The following is a 24658-nucleotide window of genomic DNA, read 5'->3' as shown; positions in this document are numbered from 1 at the left end:
ATATCTCAGGTAGTAACAGACATAAAGATTCTAGTTCAGAGTAAACTTTTGAAGGACTAGGTTCAGTTGATTAGAATAGGGTGTTTAGTGTATTCCCACAAAACTAGTGATAATGTATAGATCTTTTTAAAATAGTAGCAGTTTAAAACTTATTTTTAAAAACCAAAGTAAGACCCTAGGCCCTAGAACTGCATCCATAATGACTTACCCTAAGCCCAAAAGGGCGTACGTGCCAACCTAAGAGAGGACCTTGGGTTCATAATATCTTACCCCAGCCGAAGCCTAGGTGCCCACCTTAGGGGAGTGCTACCCAAAAGCACATAGCAGTGGTCTCATCCTTAAGGGAGTGTCTTAGGGTCCATAAGGTCTTAACACTAGGCCCATTAGGCCCAGGAGCCCACCCAAGAGTCGTCTTAGCTTCATAAGGGATTACCAGTCGGTGCTGAACCTATACAAGGAATTACCAACAGCGACTGAACCTACCAGTGCATTCAGTCATACCAGAGTCCCAGAGTACCCTGTATAAAAATAATTCCAGCCAGCAAAATAGAGATATCAGTAATTGAGTAGAGATAAGAGATCAGAACATAAATCACAGTTCAGAGAAGAAATCAAAAGTAAAACTGTATTCTAGATAACATAATCATACTTTTAAAATCAGAGAAAATATCCATGATGATCAGGGAACACACCAGAGGTTCCAGATATTATTCGGAGGCGATTAGTATTTATCAGATAGAGAGTCATGAAACTTATGTATACTGATTAAATTCATAAATGAGATCCCCATAAAAGGGTTTGATAGTTGACAGAATCATCAGTTATTCAGAACTTGATTGATCAGGATCATATATTATTCAGATATTTTTCGGAGACACTATGTAATTAGAAAGGGTATTCAGAATCCTTTGCATCAGAGTTACTCGTGTTTTCAGATATGACATGAGTAATTTCATTATCCAGGAAATCAGAGTCATTTTGGACATTAGGTTCTTAGAGAATTCTTAGTGATTTGAGCTGATAACGGAGAAATAGAGATTCAGGGCATTTACGATTTGTGTCGATCTTTCAAAATATCAAGTTTACTCGAACTATACAAGTCCCATCAATAATACCTATCAACCGGTCAAATCGTTGTACTTCCAGAGTATTCACTTTTTAATACAAACAATTCTTGTCGAATTGATCATCTTCAGAATCATCGCAGAATGGATCTTAGAGAGATGAACATGCATTCATATGGTCTTTATTCCAATTCGACATTGCAACATTATTAAGAAATGTGTACGTGCTTGATTCGTGGTTTCAAACCCTTATATGGTACAACATATAAGATCATCAGTGTTTCTAGAATTATCCAAGTTATTCACTTAATTCAAGGTCATCAGGGTACTTAATTCAATTAATATTCAAGTTTATTTCGGTCGCTTAGGAGTTTCCTGAGTAATTCGATCGATTCTGCAAATTCGATCTCATACAATACTTTCATTTAGTTCAACTTGGTCATAATATATAGTCATTTTATACGAGGTTGATTGGTTCATTTCAGAGCTGAGGGTATTAGTTATTATAGGGCTTGGACGTGCATCGAATCATATTACACTTCAGGGGCATTCCAAATAAATCAGGAGTTTAATTGGGGATTTCAATGGATCATAATATAAGTTCTCAAATCGTCTCCATTATCATAGTCATCCATATTCCTTTTTACACTTTAAGGGTATTATCATCATTTCATTCAATTCCATCTGTGAAATTACTTCAGATAACTTAGGCTTGAAAGTATTCTAGTTCCTTTAGAATTCATAATACTTTGTTCATTTGATCATTGGAGGTTATTTTTACCACTAGGAGAAGTCTTGGTCCTTTTACAGTACAAGGGCATTTTCATAATTTTACTTCATAGTGCTATTTTTGGTAATTTCTTATCCAAATATTTCCATAATTTAATCTTTAACGAGATTAATCAGAATTTACGCGTTCTGAGATTGATTGATTTACCGATTAATTCATTGAACTGAGATTTGTCTCCAATCAGTCTACCAATTTCTTTTTCCAGCCGATAGAATCTTATACAGTATTCCGTCTTTAATCCAATTTCCATCTGAGTCCAAAGATAGTTAACTACACCATATGGATCAATCATTTCCATTCATGCATTTACCATTTATCAGTGAGTTCCGAAAAGCATACAAAATGTAGTGAAGTATTACCTCATTTTTTATGCCATATCAATCGACCATTTACACTCCATTCGATCGTCCTAAAACTTTAATTCAATGTCCAATAATTCCTCGGATACATAGCAAATGAATTTATGTCTGAAACTAAACTTAAATGAGAAACTTGACTGAATCTGAAGATAAAACATTGAAAAATGGCTTACCAGGTGCAAATTTGGAAAAACGGACTTCAGATTCGAACCTAGGACTTCTAAAAACATAAAGTAGGGATTTTTATAAAATTTGACTTTTTCGGTCAAAGTCAACAGTCACCGGTCAGACCAGTCAAAGTCAACGGTCAATGAGTTGACTCGGTTAAAGTCAACGGGTTTACTCAGTGAGTAAACCCAGTGACTGGACCGGACCAGGCGGGTCTGGCAGACGGGTCGGTCGACTCGGTTCTAGAAAATTCCTTGGACCTAAACAAGTCCCACGAGTGCCACCGGGGAGTGGCAGCGTGTGCAACGACTGGGGCGATCAGCTAAACACTCTAACAATATCCATAAATCCAAACCACGCTAATTAAATCCAATCCATGCAAAGAATCAAAATAAAACTTATTACGAAGGTGATTGATGACTTACCCTCGGTGACCGAACGGATGAGTGATGGAGGATAGAGTTTTGACTGAAATCGTGAAAGGAATACACCGGTGTGGGCGGTGCATCTAACCGACACCTGGAACGGCTGAAAAGCTCAAAAAATCGAGGTATCGAGAATGGGTTCGGTGAACCGTCGAGCATCTCTCACGGTGAACGGCGCGATTAACTAGCGAGAGGTTGTCCGGAGCTGGTTCGTGACGACCAGGGCCGTCGATTGAGCTGGGCGGTGTCGAGCACCACCGGCCAGAGGAGGCTGGACGAGGTTGGTTGGAGTTGGTTTGGGAAAGGGGCGAGGGAGGAGCTTGGATTCTAGGGAATTTTCGAGTATCACCGAGGGGGTTTATTTTTCTCTTACCACGAAAATGGTAAAATTTAGGATTAAGTCCTTAACTTTCCATAAGTACCAATACAAAGCTGTAACTTTTAAAATTTTATGATTTGATCCTCAATTTCTCCCTTGTTACTACTTTAGTTAGATACTTTAAAGCTAATAAAATTTTAGCCTATAAATTGGGATGTAACAATTCTCCCATCCTTAAAAGAATTTCGTCCTTGAAATTCATTCAAGTGACAGAAATGTAGAAATGAGGCTTTCATCAGTTATTCAACATCTTCTAGTAGTTTTACAGAAGTACTGGTTCTCTACTAATCCTTAACCAGCTGAGTATACATTCTCTTCAAAACTCTCCCTTATTCCCAATAAAAGAATCTGAATGGGATTATCCTCTTGGAGTCAGTTCGACCTTGGTTACGAGGTTAGGTTCATAGAGCAGTAACAAATCCCAATTTCATTTCCGTAGCAGGATAAAAATTTCTGGGACGAGTAACCATCACATTACTCGTGAGGTACTTTACAGAATTTAGACAAACGTTACTAGTATTCCCTTATGTACAGGTCAAGCCCTAACGAATAGAAAACTTAGGTTAGCTTATTACAGAGAGGGACTCGACCTTGGAGTTCCGGCATAGAGAAGTACAATTATAGTCTAGGGGCATGTACTGACCAGACATCCTATGACATTCGACCGGCCGGTCTATCTAGAAAAATTCGACTCAACCTAAACTCTGATACCACTAAATATAACATCCATAAACTGATACGGGTTACCCAATCCAATTCGAGGTGTCACATTAGGGCCACCGGAGCGACCCACCGTAAAAATCCCAGAAAATTTAAATTTTTTTATTTAAAACATGTAAAATCATAAAACAATTTATAAACACAAAAGTAAAATTTAACAATATTTTGAAATGAAACAGATTCTAGACTCGAATATAAAAACAAAATACAAGTTGTATGCCCCTTAATCACATGCACCATACTCCGTAAGCAACGCCGGTCGAACTCCCTTACTGACGTCAATAGTTGTATTGTTTCAATCCTTTTAACCTGAAAAGGTGAGTAATAGAGTGAGCTTTGGGAAGCTCAGTAATACAATACTACCAAATAAAGCTGAAGAACATGCAGATAATAGGTAAGTATATATTTCCTTATTGATTCAGACATTTATAGATTTTTAGGCTGAGCTGAGGTCCACTGATATCTCAGGTAGTAACAGATAGGAAACTTTTAGTTCAGAGTAAATGTTCTAATGTCTAGGTTCAATAGATCAGAATAGGGTGTCTAGTGTGTTCTTACAAAACTAGTGAAAATGTACAGATCTTTTTAAAACAGAAGCAGTTTAAAACTTGTTTTTAAAAACCAAATTAAGACCCTCCAACTGAACGCCAATATGTAGTTCCCATAACTGTATCCATAAGGACTTACCCTAGGCCCAAAATGGCGTAGGTGTCAACCTAAGGAAGCACCGTTGGTCCATAAGGTATTACCCAAAAGCATATAGTAGTGGTTCGATCCCTAAAGGAGTTCCTTAGGGTCTATAAGGCCTTACCACTATGTCCATTAGGCCCAGGAGCCTACCCCAAGAGTCGCCTTAGCTTCATAAGGGATTACCAGTTGGTGCTGAACCTATACAAAGAATTACCAACAACAACTGAACCTGCCAGTGTCTTTAGTCATACCAGAGTCACAGAGTACCTCGTATAAAAATAATTTCAGCCAGGAAAATAAAGATATCAGTAATCTGAGTAGAGATCAGAAATTAGAATATATATCATAGTTCAGAGCAGATATCAGAGGTTAAATTGTATTCCAGATAACAATCATACTTTTAAAATTAGAGAAAATAACCATGTTGATCAGGAAACACAATAGAGGTTCCAGATATTATTCGGAGGTGATTGGTATTTATCAAATATAGAGTCATGAAACTTTTGTATACTGATTAAGTTCATAAACAAGATCCCCATAAAAAGGGTTTGATAGTTGACAGAATCATCAGTTATTCAGAACTTGATTTATCAGGATTATATAATATTCAAATATTTTTTGGAGGCACTATGTAATCAGAAATGGTATTCAGAATCCTTCGTATTAGAGTTACTTGTGTTTTCAGATATGACATGAGTAATTTCATTATCCAGGAAATCAGTGGCATTTTGGGCATTAGGTTCTTGAAGAATTCTTAGTGATTTGAGCTGCTAAGGGAGAAATGAAGATTCAAGGCATTTACGATTTGTGTCGATCTATCAAAATATCGAGTTAACGCGAACTGTACAAGTTCCATCATACATGTCAATCGGTTAAATCGTTGCACTTCTAGATTATTCAATTTTTAATACAGACAATTCTTGTCGAATTGATCATCTTCAGAATCATCGTGGAATGGATCTTAGAGAAACGAACATGTATTCCAATGGTCTTTATTCCAATTCGGTATTGCAACGTTATTAGGAAATGTCGACGTGTTTGATTCGTGGTTTTAAACCCTTATGGACGATAAAACATATAAGATCATCAGTGTTTCCAGAATTATCCAAGTTATTCATTTAATTCAAGGTCATCAGGATACTTAATTCAATTAGTATTCAAGTTTATTTCGGTCACTTAGGAGTTTCCTGAGTAATTCTATCGATTCCGCAAATTCGATCACATACAATACTTTCATTCAGTTCAACTTGGTCATAATATAATCATTTTATACGAGGTTGATTGGTTCATTTCAGAGTTGAGGGTATTAGTTATTATAGGGCTTGGACGTGCTTCGAATCATATTACACTTCAGGGGCATTCCAAATAAATCAAGAGTTTAATCGGTGATTCCAATGGATCATGATATAAGTTCTCAGGTCGTCTCCATTATCATAGTCATCTATATTCCTTTTAACACTTTAAGGGTATTATCATCATTTCATTCAGTTATGTCAGTGAAATTACTTCTGATAACTGAGGCTTGAAAGTATTCTAGTTCCTTTAGAATTTAGAGTACTTGTTCATTTGATCATTGGAGGTTATTTTCATCACTAGGAGAAGTTTTGGCCCTTTTATAGTACAGGGGCATTTTCATAATTTTACCTCATAGTGCTATTTTTGGTAATTTCTTATCCAAATATTTCCATAATTTAATCATTAACGAGATTAATAAGAATTTACGTGTTATGAGATTGATTGATTTACTGATTAATTCATGGAATTGAGATTTGTCTTCAAACAGTCTACCAATTTCTTTTTCCAGTCGATAGAATCTTATAAGGTGTTCCATATTTAATGCAATTTTTGTTTGAGTCCAAAGATAGTTAACTACACCTAATGGATCAATCATTTCCATCCATGCATTTTCCATTTATCAACGAGTTTCGAAAATCATACAAAAGGTTGTAAATATTACCTCGATTTTTGTGTCATATCGGTCGACCATTTATACTCCATTCGATTGTCCTCGAACTTTAATTCAATGTCTAATAATTCATCGGATACATAGAAAACGAATTTATGTAAGAAACTGAACTTAAATAAGAAACCAACTTGAATATGAAGATAAAACATTGAAAAACAGCTTACTGGGTGCGAATTTGGCAAAACAGACTTCATATTCGTACTCAGGATATCGAAAAACCTAAAATAAGGCTTTTCGAAAAAGTTGACTTTTTTGGGTTAAAATCAACGGTCAACGGTCAGACCAGTAAAAGTTAACGGTCAATGGGTTGACTTGGTTAAAGTCAACGAGTTAACTCAGTGAGTTGACCTAACCGAGTAGACTCAATGACTGGACCGGACCAGGCGGGTCGGGTAGGCGGGTTGCGTCGGGTCGTCCCGGTTCTAGAAAATTCCTTTGACCTAAACAAGCCCCACGATCACCACCGGCGCGTGGTAGTGCGTGCAACGGCGACAAGGGTTGGGCTATCGGCCAAACATTCTAACAGTATCCCTACATCCAAACAACACCAATTAAATCCAATACAGACAAAAAATCGAAATAAAACTGATTACGAAGGTGATCGACGACTTACCCTCGGTGACCGAACGAATGAGCGATGGAGGACCAACTAACCCACCTGAGTTTTGACCGGAATCGTGAGGAAATACACTGGTGTGGGTGGTGCGTCGAATCGACACCTAGAACGACCAAAAAGCTCAAAAAATCGAGGGGGACCGGGAATGGGTTCGGCGAAGCGTCGGGCATCTCTCACGGTGAACGTCGCGACCAACTGATGAGGGGTTGTCGGGGCTGGTTCGCGACGACCAGGTGCGCCGATTGAGCTTGGCGGTGTCGAGCATTGTTGGCCGGAGGAGGCTGGACGAAGCTGGTTTCGGAAAGGGGCGACGGGGAAGCTTGGGTTCTCCAGAATTTTTGGGTATCATCGGGTTTTTTTCTCTTACCAGGAAAATTGGTAAAAATAAAAATTAAGTCCCTAAACTTTTCACAAGTTCCAAAACAGAGCTGCAACTTTGAAAATTTTACGATTTGATCCTCAATTTCTCCCTTGTTACTACTTTAATTCGATACTTTAAAACTAATAAAATTTTAGCCCTAAATTGGGGTGTGACATATACACACCCATGTCTAATGCATATACAAATAACAACCCCTTTAAATACATGAAATACTAAAAAAAAATATGAAAATAACAATATTATACGCATAATTCATATTGTTTCCAACAATCACAACCAAGCCCTAGTAATAATAATCCCACACTATGCTCTCTCCATTTTCTTCCATCCCATTGCTAGAACTTGAAATTTATAAACTAACAATAACACTTTAATAAGAATGCAACAATCGTCTTTTATGTACTTGAGCTTTCTAGAGTATTTCTTATAAGTCCTAATTATTTCCAATCCATTTTTATGCTTGTGTTTTGCCCCCTAACACTCCTAGTATCAAAATCAAGCCTAATTTCATTAATTTATCATCTACCCTTCATTCACCAAAAATACCCATTTCACCATTCAAGCATGAATCAATTAGATATTTATACCAATTTGTAGAGAATTTAATGGGGATTATTTTCTCATTTCACACTTTAGTCCAAAATCCTAATAAATTGGACCAAAATTAAAGAAAAATCACCGTTAATGAATCCTAATTTTTACCACCATGTCATCCTTTTATCTCCATTTTAATATTATGAAATATATGTAAAATTCTCATCTCTCAATTTTTCTTTTTGAATCTCCAATTTCTCAAAATTTAATTTTAGTCACTAAATTACATTATCTCACTTTATAGTACAATTCTCACAAAATTCTACCGATCTAACTTAAATTTCACTGTTTAAAATATCCATATAATTTTTCCAACCAAAATATACCTTCCTTGAAATTTTTAATAAACTTCCGATTCGATCTGGTTATCCGAATAATATACTAAACTTTGTCCTTTAATAGACTTTTATGCAAACTACTAAAATAATTGTCTTGAGCTAAACTATTAATTTACAAATCCAAAATTTAACTTTTTGAACAAATTACATTTTTAGACCTTAAACTTTTATAACTTTACACTTTAGTCTCCAAACTTTCAAATTTTACATTTCAGTCACCTGTCCAAAATTTGGGATATTCGTAACCTCCTACTTATCTGGTAAAAGGGTAGAAACTCTCCCCGTGCCTGATCCTTCCACACTATAAATAAAATAAACATAATTTCTCGTATTGAAACATTGTATAGACTGCATTTCCATTTAGCAAAATCAGTTTCTCTTTCCTTTTCAGAGGCGAACAAATATCCCTCCGAACCCTTATATGAACACAATCGTGATACCCCCAAAGTTATAGTCGTCATATCATACAATAAGAAATGTGTAATGAAGTTCCCCAACTATTTAGCCACCGTCTTGGACATAAAACCCACCGATAAGTCAGAAATTCGGACATAAAAATCCACCTAGTGCATTGGGATTAATAATGGATCATCACTTTTTTTTAACCTATGAAGGATTAAAATATGGGAATTAAAAACCGTGTCCCTCAATTTCTATCCTATCCACATGGTATAATCGAAATAAATATCTATTTACCCCGAGATCTGTAGTCGAGATCCCTCCAATGGGACGCCATACACTTGCCAAAGTTGATCGCATTGCCTGTAAATTGATCATACTAATTGTGAGGAAATATCCTACAAAGTAGTTCTCAAAGGATATCGATGTGGCCGTCTCCTTTGGACCCAACGTTAACCCTCATCTTCCTCCTCACCCAATCGCAAAACCTCCAATTCTTGCACAATCTCACTCATGATTGGAGAATTTTGAAACAATTTCCTTTATTAATTACATGTTTACAATTTATTTCAATAATTTAATACTAACTTTTTTAAAAATAATTTATTGCTTAATAATTTATTTTAATTACTTAAAAATAAATAAAATTTATGATTTGTATATTAAAATATTAATAGTGAGTTATTATAAAATATATTTTTATCATAATTATATTTTTGTTTGTATTTTTTTATTTTTATTATAGTTTAAATTGATATAATTCATATATAATAATAATTTCTTTTGAATTTATTTATAATATATATTTTTTGAATGGTTAACAAGATAAATATATCATTTAAATTATTTTATTTTAAATTTTAATGAATGATCGTGGTTAAATTAGAATAATTAAAAAAATATTATCTTAAATTTAAAATGTTAAATGAGTGGTTGTGGTTAAATAAGAATAATTATTATTTCGTAATAATTTTAAGCCCACATTTTAAAATTGATAATATATTTTCTCTTAATAAAATGGTTCATATATAAAAATAATTATTAATGAGTTATCTTAATTTTTTTATTATAATTTAAGTTGATATATTTTTTATATCATAATATTAATAGGTGTAAATATGATTTAAATGTTATATTTTTAATTTACAACATAATGTCTATAAAAAATATTTTACCATTTCAAAACATTTTTTAACAACACTCCCAAACAATCAAATTTTAAACTGTACATTTAGAAAGCACTTTCCTACAACACTTTTTAAAAACAATTGTAATTAGGGGTGAGTGTTCAATTGAGTCGAGTCGAATTAAAAAATTTTGAGTTATTTGAGTCGTCGAGTCCTATTTTATAAGTTAAATTTGATTTGAAAAATTTTTCAAGTCGATTTTATAAAATTCGAGTCAAATTTTGGAGTTTATGTTTAGATTTAATTTTAAATAGTTATAATATTATGATACTATTTTATTCTAATTTAAATGGTTTTCTATAACCATATACAATACATATATATATATATATTAATATTTTTTTCATGTGATATATATATATCATACGGAGACTAAGGACTCGACTCAATCTTGAAAACTAATATACTAATAACTAAAATTTTGGAATTATTCATGTTACTATCCGAGTTATATTTTGTAACTCGACTTAAACTTGGAATTTTTCTGAGTCGCTTCGTGTTTATAAAATTACAACTCGAAGTCCATTCGAGTCAAATCATTTTGTTCACATATAATGTTGATATCTTCAAATAGTTACAGAAATAAATTCGATTGTAACTTAAATAAGAATATATATTTTTTGAAATTAGGAATAATTTTAAATATGATTCACATATAATTAATTAACATTTTAGGACACAAAGTTGCTTGGTTTTATGAATTCTTCATGAAAGGAGAGAAAACCTAGCATTTATGAAAGAACCCAATTTTCCAAATACCCAAAGCCCAACATTTCTGAAAGAACCCAAACCCCACAAAATTTATGAAAAACGGGTCAGCCCAAATAACAGGGGTGTTTTTGTCATTTACTCTTAAACTTCAACTCCCTCTAAAAACCTCCTCCAATCATAAAGATAATTTGACACAAATTGTCTGGTCCCGTTTATTCCTTGTAAAACCCACCACAAAACATAGCTAGATCGTGTTTCTCTTTTATTTTTCGCAATTTATTTTCTTCAAATAAACCGATTCATCCCCAGCCCCTCTCTCTCATCTTCTCTGTTAATCTCATGTAAGTAGCTAAATCCAATCAGAATTTCCTTCTTTAGGGTTTTCATGTTATCATATTTTATACAAGCTTTAACTTTCTTTCTGCTTTGATTTTTTTATTTAACTTTTATTCACTGATGGGTTCTCTTTGTTTTGCAATGTTTTAGAGTTGTAATGCTGTCTAGTGTTTTTTAGATGTTCTTTTCCTCTGTGATTTGATTCTCTGAAGGTTTCTCACTAGTGAACACTTTTTGCTTTATGGTTTACTATATGCGTTTTTGGGATTTTATTTGCTTTCTTTTACTGGTTTCAGTAATTTTCTATATATTTGTTTTATGTGTAGAATCATGACTGATCAATTGAATGTTCGAGTTTTGTTATTTAATGTTGGCACAATTTGTCTAATATTTGATATTATCAGTTTTATTATAAAGAAACAGTCCGATGTACACAAATATTTGCGTTGTAATTATTTTCATGTATTCATTCTTTCCCCTTTAGTGCAGAAAAAGCTTATGGCTGAAGTGGATCAAAGCTTTGTTGAACATGAAGAGGAACAGGTGCAAGAACCTCTAAACTTGGAGCAGAACCCAAGCATTGAGCACAACATGAACTTGGAGAACTATGTGGAGTTGGAACACAATGTAAACTTTGTTCACAATGTGAACTTGGAGCAGAGCTTGAACTTGGAGGAAGATCCCGAAGATAATTTAGTGAAGCAAAATTTCCAGCAGCAACCAGAGCATGAACCAAGTGTAGAACATGAAGATGAGGCAGTTGTCGGAGGCGGTGAAAAGAAGTGGCCTGGATGGCCTGGAGAGAGTGTGTTTCGGATGTTGGTTCCTGCACAGAAGGTAGGCAGTATAATCGGCCGTAAAGGGGAATTCATTAAGAAAATAGTTGAGGAGACTCGAGCTCGTATCAAGATACTTGATGGTCCTCCAGGGACAACAGAGAGAGCTGTAAGTTTGTTACTTGCCTTGGATTTTAAATATATATACTTTAATTCTGGGAATATATTATTAGGGAAGAATCTGTTCTACTTGTTGATACTAGTTTCTTTGTCTATATTTTATTTATCTTCTATTATATGGAATGATTCTGCTGCCCAAAGTGGTTTTCATTAACTTGAAACTTAAGCAGGCATTCATTGTAGGACCTTTCATTGGCCTTTTTTGTTTCTTGCATAACTTATGATTCTTGTTGGAAACTCTATTGTTTCTCTTTTTTATTTGTTTGTCATTTTAGAATTTATTTGCTATTTCATGCATCTAGTGAAGCAATGTAGTTGTACAATTGTGTGGAAATGAGTTTCTCTATATTAAATTGTAAAGCCTGCTCTTTGATTTTAGCCATATTGTCCTAGTTTTAGGAATTGCTTACAGACATGATATATTGGCTTAATATAAACCCTAAACAAGAAAATAATAGAAAAATGGTATCAAATACCATCACCAGGTCAAACATAAGCTTGAAAATATTCCTTCCTAATCTAAAACAGTTGGATAAACTAAAAGAACATGCCTTAATCATTAGATATATTTGGGGATGACTACAAGAACCAAGAGAAAACATTTTAGTTATACAAGAAAGCAATAAAGAAATATGAAGAATGCACATGCTAAATTAATGGATGTAAGATTAAAAGCAATATCGCTTGGTGCACCCCTGTTGTAATTGGAAACTATTGCCAATCCACCATAAGCTGATAAGTTCATAGCTATGCCCTCGCATATATCCCACAGTATACTGACATATATGAGAGGGATAACTTGATAAAGACATATAAGAAAACAATTAAGAAAAAGGAAGAACTGAAATGCCAATATAGAAATAACTTAAAGACTTACAGTAACATGAAGAAAATTGTAAGAAAGATTATTAGAATCAATCGATAAGATATAACTGCAGTGCCCTTTTTTGAAATAACAAAGAGTCTGTGCAGGTTCCGTTCGCAAATTTTAAGGAAAGGAGTTGACATCAATCAGACTCCAGTTTTGAGGAACCAAAGTCCCAGATTGGAGGGATCAGCATTGAATGTTTCAAATTTCTGAAGGTTTGATCTGAATTAACAGACAAATCTTGTCCGAACAAGAAGCTCTGCGTTGTCTCTGGTAACTTCAGAACCTGGATGATAGGTGCCTTGCCACAGATAGTAAAGAACACTAAAAGGAACCTGTGGAAACGACTTTTTGATCCGTGGAAATGAAGCTAATATTAAAATCTATTTGGAGCCATCATAAATATGCGCACAATAATTATGGTCTAAATATATACAAATCCACGTAAAAGTTGTCATAATAATATATTTTAATGCATATGTATATAATTCCTAATAAAATTCAAAATTTATAATTCAAATAACTTGCAAAACTTATCAGGTGAAAACAACTTTATTAGTAATTGTTACCTTACTGCTGACAAGGCTAGTAGTAGGCATAGATTCTTGGGTATTATATTGAAGAAATGTAACTTAACTAAGAAAAAAGTTGTAACCCTTCTGAAATCAAACAATTCTAATAAAAGTTTGTATCATCATTGAACAAACCCAAGTAATTTATTTTAAACAAAAGGAGTTAAACATTATGTTATATCATATCTAGTCAAATATAGCATTTGTTTCACCTATTTGATACTTAGGCTTCATATTTGCTGGTGTCATGTAAGAATTGGGGTTTGCAACAGTTTGATAATTTCTATTCCCGTATTTTATTTTTTCATATGGGCTGTTAATTGTAACACTTAGTTTGTGTTGTTGCTGCTGCTGCTGCTTTGTCTTATGAATAGGTAATGGTATCTGCTAAGGAAGAGCCTGATTCCTCTCTTCCTCCTGCTATGGATGGGCTTTTGAGGGTCCATAAGCGTATTGTTGATGGTTTGGAGGGCGATCCATCTCATGCTCCTGCGGCTGTGGGAACCAAGGTTTCAACAAGGCTGCTAGTCCCTGCCTCACAAGCTGGAAGTTTGATTGGAAAACAAGGAGCTACCGTCAAATCCATTCAAGAATCTTCTAATTGTATTGTCAGAGTTCTTGGAGCAGGTTTTCTTCTTAAGATTCTGTTTCTTACATCTTGTGCCGATTCATTTTTACTTAAGAGTTGCTGAAAGAATAAAGCTTTAATGATCAATCTGCATAACCATTTTCAAATCTTATTCTTAATATCATTTCATAATGCTCCATGTACTTGCATGCATGTGTTTCAAGTTGCGGGTAAGGGTACTGCTTCCCCAAATCAAATTATAATATTGAAAATATGAATATTTTTTATTTCTATCTAAATTCAAGAATATTGTTTATTTAGTTCCAATGCCCGATAATTTGAAGTTGTTTAGGTTTGGCATCTGTTGTTTGATAATCTCAGATTATCAGTTTCTTCAAAGGATTTTGTTTGTGCTTTGCTTGATAATTTGACATTTCTTTTCTCTTTCTTTTTGTTGAATAAAATGGAATGCTGCAGAAGACCTTCCCGTCTTTTCTCTTCAAGATGATAGGGTTGTCGAAGTTGTTGGAGACCCAGCAGGTGTGCACAAAGCGGTGGAGCTAATTGCAACTCATCTCCGGAAGTTCTTAGTGGACCGCAGTGTAATTCCATTATTTGAAATGCACGTGAGGCTTCAATTTTTGTCAACCGATGGTTAATTGTGCCTCATTGTATAAAATGTGTTTAATAATCTGTTTTGTGTTTCTACCAGATGCAAAGGTCTAATCATCAGATGGACCACATGCCACCTCATCAATCTTGGGGCCCACCTCAGGGTGTCCCTCCAAATGCTAGTGGAGGTGCTGGTTATGGACATAATCCTCAGTACATGCCGCCTCCTCGGCAACATGACAATTACTACCCTCCTGCTGGTATGCCACCACATTTGGAAAAACAGCCACATCAGGGTATTTCTGTCTATGGAAGAGAAGCACCGATGGGTCATGAATCTTCAAATCCCCAGAATGCACCATCAATGATTACTCAGGTAATTCCATTATGTTTCTTTGTTCTAAAGCAACTAGTTCCATTGCTGCCAAGTTTTTTAGTACATGAATGGTTGTGGTTCTCGAACAAGACCAGATAGTAAAGTTTTCCGTGTTTTCTCTTTATAGGTCACTCAGCAAATGCAAATTCCACTTTCTTATGCTGATGCTGTTATCGGGACAGCTGGTGCAAGTATTAGCTATATTCGGCGTGCTAGTGGGTCAACTGTCACCATTCAAGAAACTCGGGGGGTCCCTGGTGAAATGACAGTCGAAATAAGTGGAACTGCTTCACAAGTTCTAACCGCTCAGCAACTGATACAGGCAATGTTCTTTGAGCTGATACCCTTAAAATGATGATTATGGAATCTAATTTCCTTATAGCTTGCTTAGCGGAATGGTTATGTAAATCGAGTTTGTTAATCATGACAACTTTGTGTGAAATGATATCGCAGTCTTGTATGGAAAATTGATGGTCTCGGGTTATAATACTGATTTTAATTAATCATGTTGCAGAATTTCATGGCTGAAGCTGCTGCAGCTGCGGCTCCGGCTCATGCACAAGCAGGTGGGGTTCCGGACCAAGGTTATAATCCTTATGCAGGTCATGGTTCCGCATATGAATCGCCGCCGACCAATCCGGACATGCGGGAGGGTATGGTTCTGTTTATGGTTCAAACTATGGGTACTAAGTGGGGGGATTGTTTCAATTTGGATGTTATCTTAGAGATCATAAAATGATAGAAGACTGGCGCTAAGTTAAACTGAAATTGTCGTTAATGGACTATATGGACTGCTGTAGGAAACTGTACTCTCTGCTTAATGTCATAAATTGGAACAAATTAAAAACTTGTTAAGATTTTATATTTATTTTATGTTCTATCATAGTTTTTGTTTAGTTGTAAGTATTTTGTTAGTTTTTACATCATTTACACTCGACTCCTGCAATATTATCTCGTTTACCCAGATTTCACAAGTATAATGTTTTTAAAATTATGTGAAGGTGATTGTGGTAGAGGATTTTAAGATTTTGTGTCTAGTTAATGTGTTCAATTAAAAGATAATAAAATTACTCGCATGTTTATTTTTCCATGTATTTCTATTATATATATATTCATACTGTATTAATGTTATTTTTTATCTGTATTTTTATAATTTTCCTGTATTATTTTCTTGTAGTGTATTAATTTATTTCATAGTTTGTACAATATGTTATTATCAGCATTTTACAGGTATATCGTGATTAATTTTAACGATCCAATTTATAATGTATATATATATATTTGTATCGAATTTAAATGCATGGTTCCGATATTGTTTTAAATATTATAAAGGGTTTAACTAGATGATTGATCACTTAGATTTGTGTTTTGCCCATTTTTCATATTGAGTTTAAAAAACATAATATATAATCACTTTCGTTTTTATTTAATTAAGATGTGGTCATCTGGAGTTACTAATTTAGTTCTCCAATTGAATGATGTTGTATGTCATTCGTATAATGTATTTGATATGTGTTATCATATGATTTGAGGTTTAGTTTTATTTTAATTTAATATATTTATTGTTAATTTAAAAATATTTTATTTTTATTATTGTTTAAAAAATATATATATTATGTTAAAATATTTATTTTAATTTATTAAAAGTAAGATTAAATTGAGAACATATAAACAACAGATCAACTTGATTATAGCAAAATATCACGTCACCTAATCTGTTAATTGTTAGTGACAGTTAACTCGTGGTGATTACGCATTAATTAAATAAAAACGAAAATAATCATATATTATGTTTTTTTATATTAATGAGGAAAAACGTACAAAACACGAATATAAATGATCAATCACGTAGTTAACCCTATTATAAATTATAAGATGAAATACACAAATAACTTCGATTATGGGATGTTTTTTTGTAGTCTTTGATTATTAAAAAATTATAAAACAATTATTTGATTTAAAAATAACATGTTACATTTATTTTCGTTAAAAAATAATATAATTAAATTTCAGTCTTTGGCTTTTATGCATTATAAAAATTAAAATCAAATTTTAAGAAAAAATATTTAGTACTTTAAAATCTATTTTCATCTTGTGTCAGTTAATTTTTTGTTTGTTTTGCTAATAATCTATTGTGATTATACAAATCCAATTTGGAAGCATACTAAAATAATCACCACAACCTCAAACATCACCCACTGATCTTTACTGATTTGCCTCAACGTTAATTTTGCAACTGTAAAACGTAAACATCATAAATTAAACCAACCAAAAAGTAAAAGATACCAGCAGCGGCTAGACACATGTAATGAGACCGCGTCCATAGGAGAAGTGTTATTATGAAAATTTTAAATTTTTATATATTTTAAATATTTTTATTAATAATCTATTTTTGTAAGATTTTATATATTCATTTTCTTTAATATAAAATTTTAGTGTGTACCAACATCTTGGTTTCACTGTTGTGTTGCGTGATGGAGAAGATGTTTAGTGTCGTCCTTTGGTTCTCTGGGCCACCTAGGGAAGTCTTTCGTATGCTGCATGCAGATTTGAATGCAAATGAGCTACTTGCTGGGACCGCAGACCACCTACATGGTGGAAGCTATAAGTTTTGTTTAGTCCGGTTTTCTCCTTTTTAATTCAACTTTTTTTAAGTCCTCGATGGTAAGGGTCATTCCTAAGTCCTTCATCCATCATCACAAAAAGAAAAGAGACCAAAGAACGCGAGCATCATTCCATCGGCTTGGATTTCATGTTCAAGATAGTTGAGTTCCCTGCAGGAATTCCCCACCTGCTGAATCCCAGTCTACCCTATGAATAGGGAGAAGGCGAATTTATAGAATTTTAGAGGAAAATAAATTTATAAAGTTTTAAAAGGGTGAAAATAAATTATCAATAGAAAATATATAAAAGAATATAAAATATAAGAGAATTTAAAAAATTCGATAAATAATTGTCTCCACCCACCTAGAGTCTATCTCTGTCTATAAACACTTAAAATTTCTCTCATATTTCACCTAATGGATTTAATTATCAAAGACGAAGGTTCTTATGTGAATCTTCTGATCTGATATTAATATCTAACGGGAAATTCAATGGTGATAGAGTACGTCAATGGATTAAGTCTCAGAAGATAACATACAAAACATCATTTTTCTGCCCTTTCTTTTAGTGTTTCCTTGGCGTCCAACAGCGTTTAAGCAGTGCAATTATTAGCCAACTTCCAACATGTCTGACCAATAATGGATTCAAAAATATTTTTCAAGTAGGTATATATGTATTAAGAATAAAAAAAATTGTATGAGACAAATGAACAAAATTTTAAGATTAACACATTCAGTAAAATAAACAATCAACATAAAATAAATTCGGATCACTGGACACTACATACATCCGCCATGGGCCTGACTCGACTCAATGAGCAAATACTCCAGCTCAAAATTTGGTGGATGTTGCGGTGATTTTGTTGTCAGGCTTTCAGTTGAAATTGTAATTAATTTTAAAAGACGAGAAACAGAGGACGATTTTGTTGTCATTTCAACTATAGAGCAGTGACTATTAACGGCAACGATAAAAAAACCACGACTAATACGACATTACATGATAATTACAAAAGGATTAACGCTGAAAATGAATTAGAATAATCAAATTGGTATAATTTTGAGATATTAAGGGTTATTTTTTTAATTAGGACCAAATTATAATAATGTGCATCGTTCATAAGCTAAATTTCTATTATGTCGGTCATCGGAATTAGAAGGCATTATGGATTGCTTTTGGTGGCAAAAACGGAGAAAAGGAAGGGGATTCATTGGTGTGCGTGGTCTTTTCTACGTAATCTGAAAGAGAGGTGGTTTGGGGTTTCGGGATCTAGCAAAGTTCAATGGGGCTCTGTTAGCCAAACAAAGCTAGCTACTTTTTTCTAATCGAGTTCCCTGGTGAGCAGAGTAATCAGGCTAAATATTATCTAAGTGGTGACTTCCTAACCGCAACCCTAGGGTCCTCGCCTTCGTATATTTGGCGAAGTGTGTGGAGTGTGAGAGGACTTCTTTGCCGTGGGTTGAGATGGAAGGTGGGTGCAGGTAATTTCATTTCTATATGGAACGACTTTTGGTTGCCACCAAAGTGCCAACACTGATTTCATCTCCACGATCTAGTTCAGTCGAACTTGTAGCTGATCTAATAGATGCTGAGTCGCGTGTATAGAGAACTGAATTGGTTACTAGCTTATTTAACAATTCGGAGGCCGAGGCAATTTTGGGTATCCCTCTGTTGTCGTTTGGACAGGAGGATTGTAGGGTTTGGGGTAGAGAACGAACGGGGCAGTATATTGTGAGAAGTGGGTACCGTCTACTACTCGCACATGTTGAAGTTTGTCCTGCAGATAAGGCTCAAATTGCAGGTTTGGAAATTTGCCCATAATTTTTTTCTAACTCATCAGAAACTCTATAACAAGCGTATAATGCAATCTCCCTATTGTACGCACTGTCCTGACACTATGGAATCTGGCATACATGTCTTGCGTAATTGTCAGTTAGCAAAATTAGTTTGGAATGCAGTTGGGGTACTATTGGAACCAAGATGCGTTAAACATACAATTGTTTGACTGGTTAAAGTGGTTATTCGAACAACAGATGACATCTAAACACACAAAGATAGTAGTAGCTTTACGGGCACTATGGTATGTACGCAATCATTTTGTTCATTCAGGGAAGCAGGTAAAAATTTAAGTAACACTTACTCTGATAAAAGCACAGTGTGTCGAATTTCGAATGGCCAACTCCAGTTTACATGGCCCCCGAGGAGTCTGTGTCGTGTTGGAAACCCTCACTGCCTCCTTCAGCAAAAGTCAATTTTAATGCAAAGTTTGTGAAAGAAAAGAGGAAATCATGGTCAGGGTGGTGGTTCGAAACTCATAGGGGTTTATTATGGGTGCATGTCGTAGAGAGGGAAAGAACATTACATCCACGTTTCAGGCTGAGGCTTTGGCTGCGGTCCACGTTATCTAGTTTGCAGAAGACATTGGACTGAGGGTGATGGTTCTGGAAGAAGATGCTCGAACGATGATCGAGAAACTATCAACTTCTGACCTTACCTGTCGGAGATCAGTGCCCTGGCCTAAGAGGTGCGACGGAGAGCGGGTCTCTCCTTGCATGTAGCTTCCATTTCGTACTACGCTCAGCCAACATCGCCGCTCACCGTTTGTATTCTGATGGAACTTGTGGATAAGAAGATAGCTCTTGGATTGATGAAGGACCATGGTGTTTTGAACAACAGACCTCCGAAGATAGATGGTGGCTTGATCCGCCGTAGTTTTGTTCCACGGTGACCCTTTTTTTTTTCTCGTTTTAGGATCTATTTTGTCTCGTTCTCTCTCCTTCCACGGGCACTCTCAAAGAATCCATTCTTCACGAGGTAGAGAACATCCATCTCTTTAACTTTACTTTTTCTTTGTAACAACCTAAATTTGATTGGGCCTAAAGTATCACATTGCACTACCAAGGTAACCATGGTTTTCGAAAACTTGTTTATTTATTTTAAAAACATGCTAAAATGGTATCATAATTAGAAACATAAAAACATTTATAAAATCGAAGCTCTATGACACAAATAAAATCAAAATAATACAAACTCCAGTTTAACAACTTAATACATAAGTAAGGTTCTAGAAATACATATGCCCACTAATGCTACAGTACGCTGTCGGAGATGCTGGAAGTCCTACTGTGACAGTGCTCCACGAACTGCTCAATCTACTAACCTACCAACAAAAAACATCTGAAGGCTGAGCTTACAAAGCCCAACAGTATAATCGCTAATCTAGATCAGTATAAGAACTTCATAAACAAAATCATGCTGAAGACAAGGTACTAAGCAGTAGGTACATACGTGATCTAGATCAAGTACTACATACTTAAGGCTTTACTGTTTTATCACTGAAGTAGAGTCTTACGCTTCCATTAGTCTTCTGCTAAGGGCCTCGCCATGAGTACACTACTAAAGGGTCTCTAACCCTAGTGACTGTAACTGCTACGTGTTATCTAAATGCAACACTGACTCTGCTATGCATTATCTAAATGCAACACTGGCTATATTATGCTAGTATCTGGTAACACATGGCATCATATACTAAATTACTGGGAGGGGTACATGTATCACATAGCATCGGTAAGGTCCCCTCTAATAAATGAATGATCACATGGTATCACATAGCATCAAGTAGACCATTGAGAAGGAATCTCGGTATCACACAACATCTGATATTCCCACTCAACTGAAGCATTAGCTTGGTCTCACATAGCATCAAGCCAAGCTTTTTTGATAACTGAGGTACTGGACTGATGCAACTATAGATGTATATCTAAGGCCCAAAAGCCGTACAACACTGACACTGCTAACCTACTCCTCGCGAGTGTTCAGACATCGCACCCTAGCTAGCTCCTAAAGTGCCTCGAGCACTGACAATGCCCCACTAAGGCAACTAAGGTAACTTGGTTATACCCTAGTATAATTGGACACACTAAACTGAGGTCAACCCTCATTAGTTGCTATCTAGCTCATCATTCATCTAGAACGTTATGCTGAGGTTTATTATTCTATTACTACTGTTGGTTATTAAACGACTTTATTTGGTCGTTCGATACTTAGGGGCATCTTAGTTATTTTCTGCATCTAGCAAAGTCCCTACGCGTTTCAGGATTTTACTATGATTTTTGAGTTTACTGATCATTGGTTGTATTATTCGCTAGCCCGATTCGTGACTCGGGTTCAACTCTGAGTAGAGACACTTTAGTCGCTTTTAATGCCCCCTTTCAATACCCCTTGATGTAACACCTTAAATTCGATTGGGCCTAAAGTGCCACATTGGGCTACCAAGGCAACCTCTGATTTTCAAAACCTATTCATTTTCTTTTCAAATATACTGAATGATATCATAATTTAAAACATAAATAACTGTTATAAAGCATTTTACAAAATTAGAGATCCATGACTCATAATTTAAAATCAAAATAATACAAACTTTGTGGTTAAATAACTGAATACATGTGTAAGGTTCTATGAATACATATGCCCACTAAGCTATGGTACAATACTCTGAAGGGGATGTTGGAAGTCCCGTTGTGACAGTGCTCCACAAACTGTTCATGCTACTAACCTAGCAACGGAAAGCATCCGAAGGTTGAGCTTACAAAGCCCAACAGTATAATTGCTAATCTAGAGCATCATAAGAATTCATAAACGTAAGCATGCTGAAGACGTGGTACTAAGTAGTATGTACATGTATGATCTAGACCAAGTGTTACCTACTTAAGGCTTAGTTGCCCTATCTCTGAATTAAGGGTCTCTAACCCTAATGTCTAAATTTGTTATGCAATTTCTAAATGTGATACTGGCTCTACCGTACATTATCTGAATACCATGCTAACTCTGCTATGCATTATCTGAATACAATAATGGTTATATTGTGCATTATCTGAATGTAAGACTGACTCTGTCATGACTCATACACTAGCTGAGGTAGGCATTATGGTGTGGCTGAGGGATCCTACATCTCGGAGCTCACACACCCTTTTATCCTACCAGATACTAATATATGATACACAACAACAAACAATAATTTATGGTGGTATCATGATGTGGCTGAGGGATCCTGCATCATGGTGCTCACACACCTTCTAGCATGCAGGTACACCCTAGAAACACTTGGGTGAGATCCGAAATCAACATCGAAAACGTACACCTGCCAACTTACTCCATCGAGTCTTGGGGCATTTGCGCCCAACTAGCAAAGAAGTGCCGTAGCACTGACTGGTATATACCTAGACACACTAACAAACAAGACAATCACCCTACTGCGAAAGTAACTCGGCTGACCTGTCTGTTTTTAGAGTGTCAAACAAAGGCTAGTTTTATGACAACCTAGATGTTACTATATCTAGTTGTTATTATTATTGTTACTAGTTTTGTTATATTTACTGTTTGGTTGTTACTGAGCTATTACTGATTTCGTTTACTATTTACCCTAGTTGTTAACTCACTCATTCTCTAGTCTAGAACTTTATGCGAGGAATTACTAGTTTGTTATTACTGATTATCTATACTGATATGGTTATACGCTAATAGAGGATATTTTAATCATTCTCTAACTCTAGGGAAGTTTCTACTCGATTTGATACTTCATAGTGATTAATGTGTTATTGCTTACTGGCTAGGGTTCTAATTGGCCCAGTATTTGACTCAGGTTCTAATTGGCCCAGTATTTGACTTAGGTTCATTTCTAGGAAGCAATGCTCTATTTTCTAATGCTATGCTTTCCCTCAATTCGTCATCGAATTAAAGGAATAAGTGTACGTTCAACACTCTTGTTCGTTCTTATAATATACCACATTGATGTCTCATAATCTGATTTCTTTGTTGTAGCCCTAGTCGGTACAACCTGCATATTGATCCTCCATCCATATCTTTCTTTTACACTCTTACTGAAGATACTTGGACGCATTATGCCTGCTATGGTTACTTTGGTTGTAACCACTCCTACGAGTGTCTCTGAGCCCCTTTGGCGATTTGCGTCCCTCTCAGACTAAACTTTATCCTTACGGGCCATTCCAAACTCTTACAAACCTTAATCGGGTTGAATCTGATCATCTGAGGTGGGTAGTATCGATACTCTAACTGTAGTATCGATACCCCAGGGTCAAGTATTGATACCCCTATGAGCATCGTTACCAAAAATGCATTCTATTGCTGAAAGCATCGATACTCTTGGAAAGTATCCATCCTTTTAGGGTAAAGTATCGATACACTTAGAAAGTATCGATATTCTTGGAAAGTATCGATACTCTTTGCCTGAAATCCTTAATTTTTCCTAATTTAACCAATATCGATACTGTTCATCCCAGTATCGATACTTGAACTATAAAATAGAATTTTAGGCTAAAAATTACCCTAAACGTCTTGAGTTGGTTTCTAAACTTTTTTTGAAGCTTTATTAAGTTATTTAGGGTCTTAAAGGTGTCTTAAAAACACATTTTTAATACCTAAACGTGATTTGATCTTGAAATTAAGTTTAAACCCTAATATGCTCAACTACTCAAATCTTAGCAAGAACTTGTAATTTATGAAATCTAAATACTCCAAAGGATTATAAATACACTACCTTGCTGAATGAATCCCGAAATTGGGGTCTTTTAGCTAGAAATCATCCCCCATCAAGACTTGGATGATAAAACCTCTTTTTTCTTGCAAGAATAAAAACCCAAGCTTTAAATCCTTAAAACCATGTTGTTGGGGGTTTAATTAGGACGAATTGAAATATAAAAAGAGCTCAAAAATGTTACTTTGGATATGGAGCTTGGAGGGGAAGAAGAGGAAAAGAGAAAGAGGAGAAAATGAGGATAATGAGAAGAAAGAAGAAATAAAAACACTTATCTTTTGAAAAATGGGTTGCGCCCTTGGTCCTTTCTCATTTTTCTATAATTAAAAAACCTCATTTGATGGCTAATTGAGCCCAATTTCAACCCAATTAAGTATAACGACTTAATTTATAATTTCTACGGGGTCTACTCACCCCTCGGGTAAACT

At 35.0% G+C, this 24658-nt stretch overlaps 1 pseudogene; it reads left to right on the top strand.

Moving 5' to 3' along the window:
* Positions 1-11002: 11002 nt before the first annotated feature.
* LOC120148660 lies at positions 11003-15931 on the top strand (annotated as a pseudogene).
* Positions 15932-24658: the final 8727 nt, after the last annotated feature.

The sequence above is a fragment of the Hibiscus syriacus genome, unplaced genomic scaffold (genome assembly GCF_006381635.1).
Source record: "Hibiscus syriacus cultivar Baekdansim isolate YM2019G1 unplaced genomic scaffold, ASM638163v2 tig00110984_pilon, whole genome shotgun sequence".
Taxonomy (NCBI): Eukaryota; Viridiplantae; Streptophyta; class Magnoliopsida; order Malvales; family Malvaceae; genus Hibiscus; species Hibiscus syriacus.
This window is presented reverse-complemented; position numbering and strand designations above follow the sequence as displayed.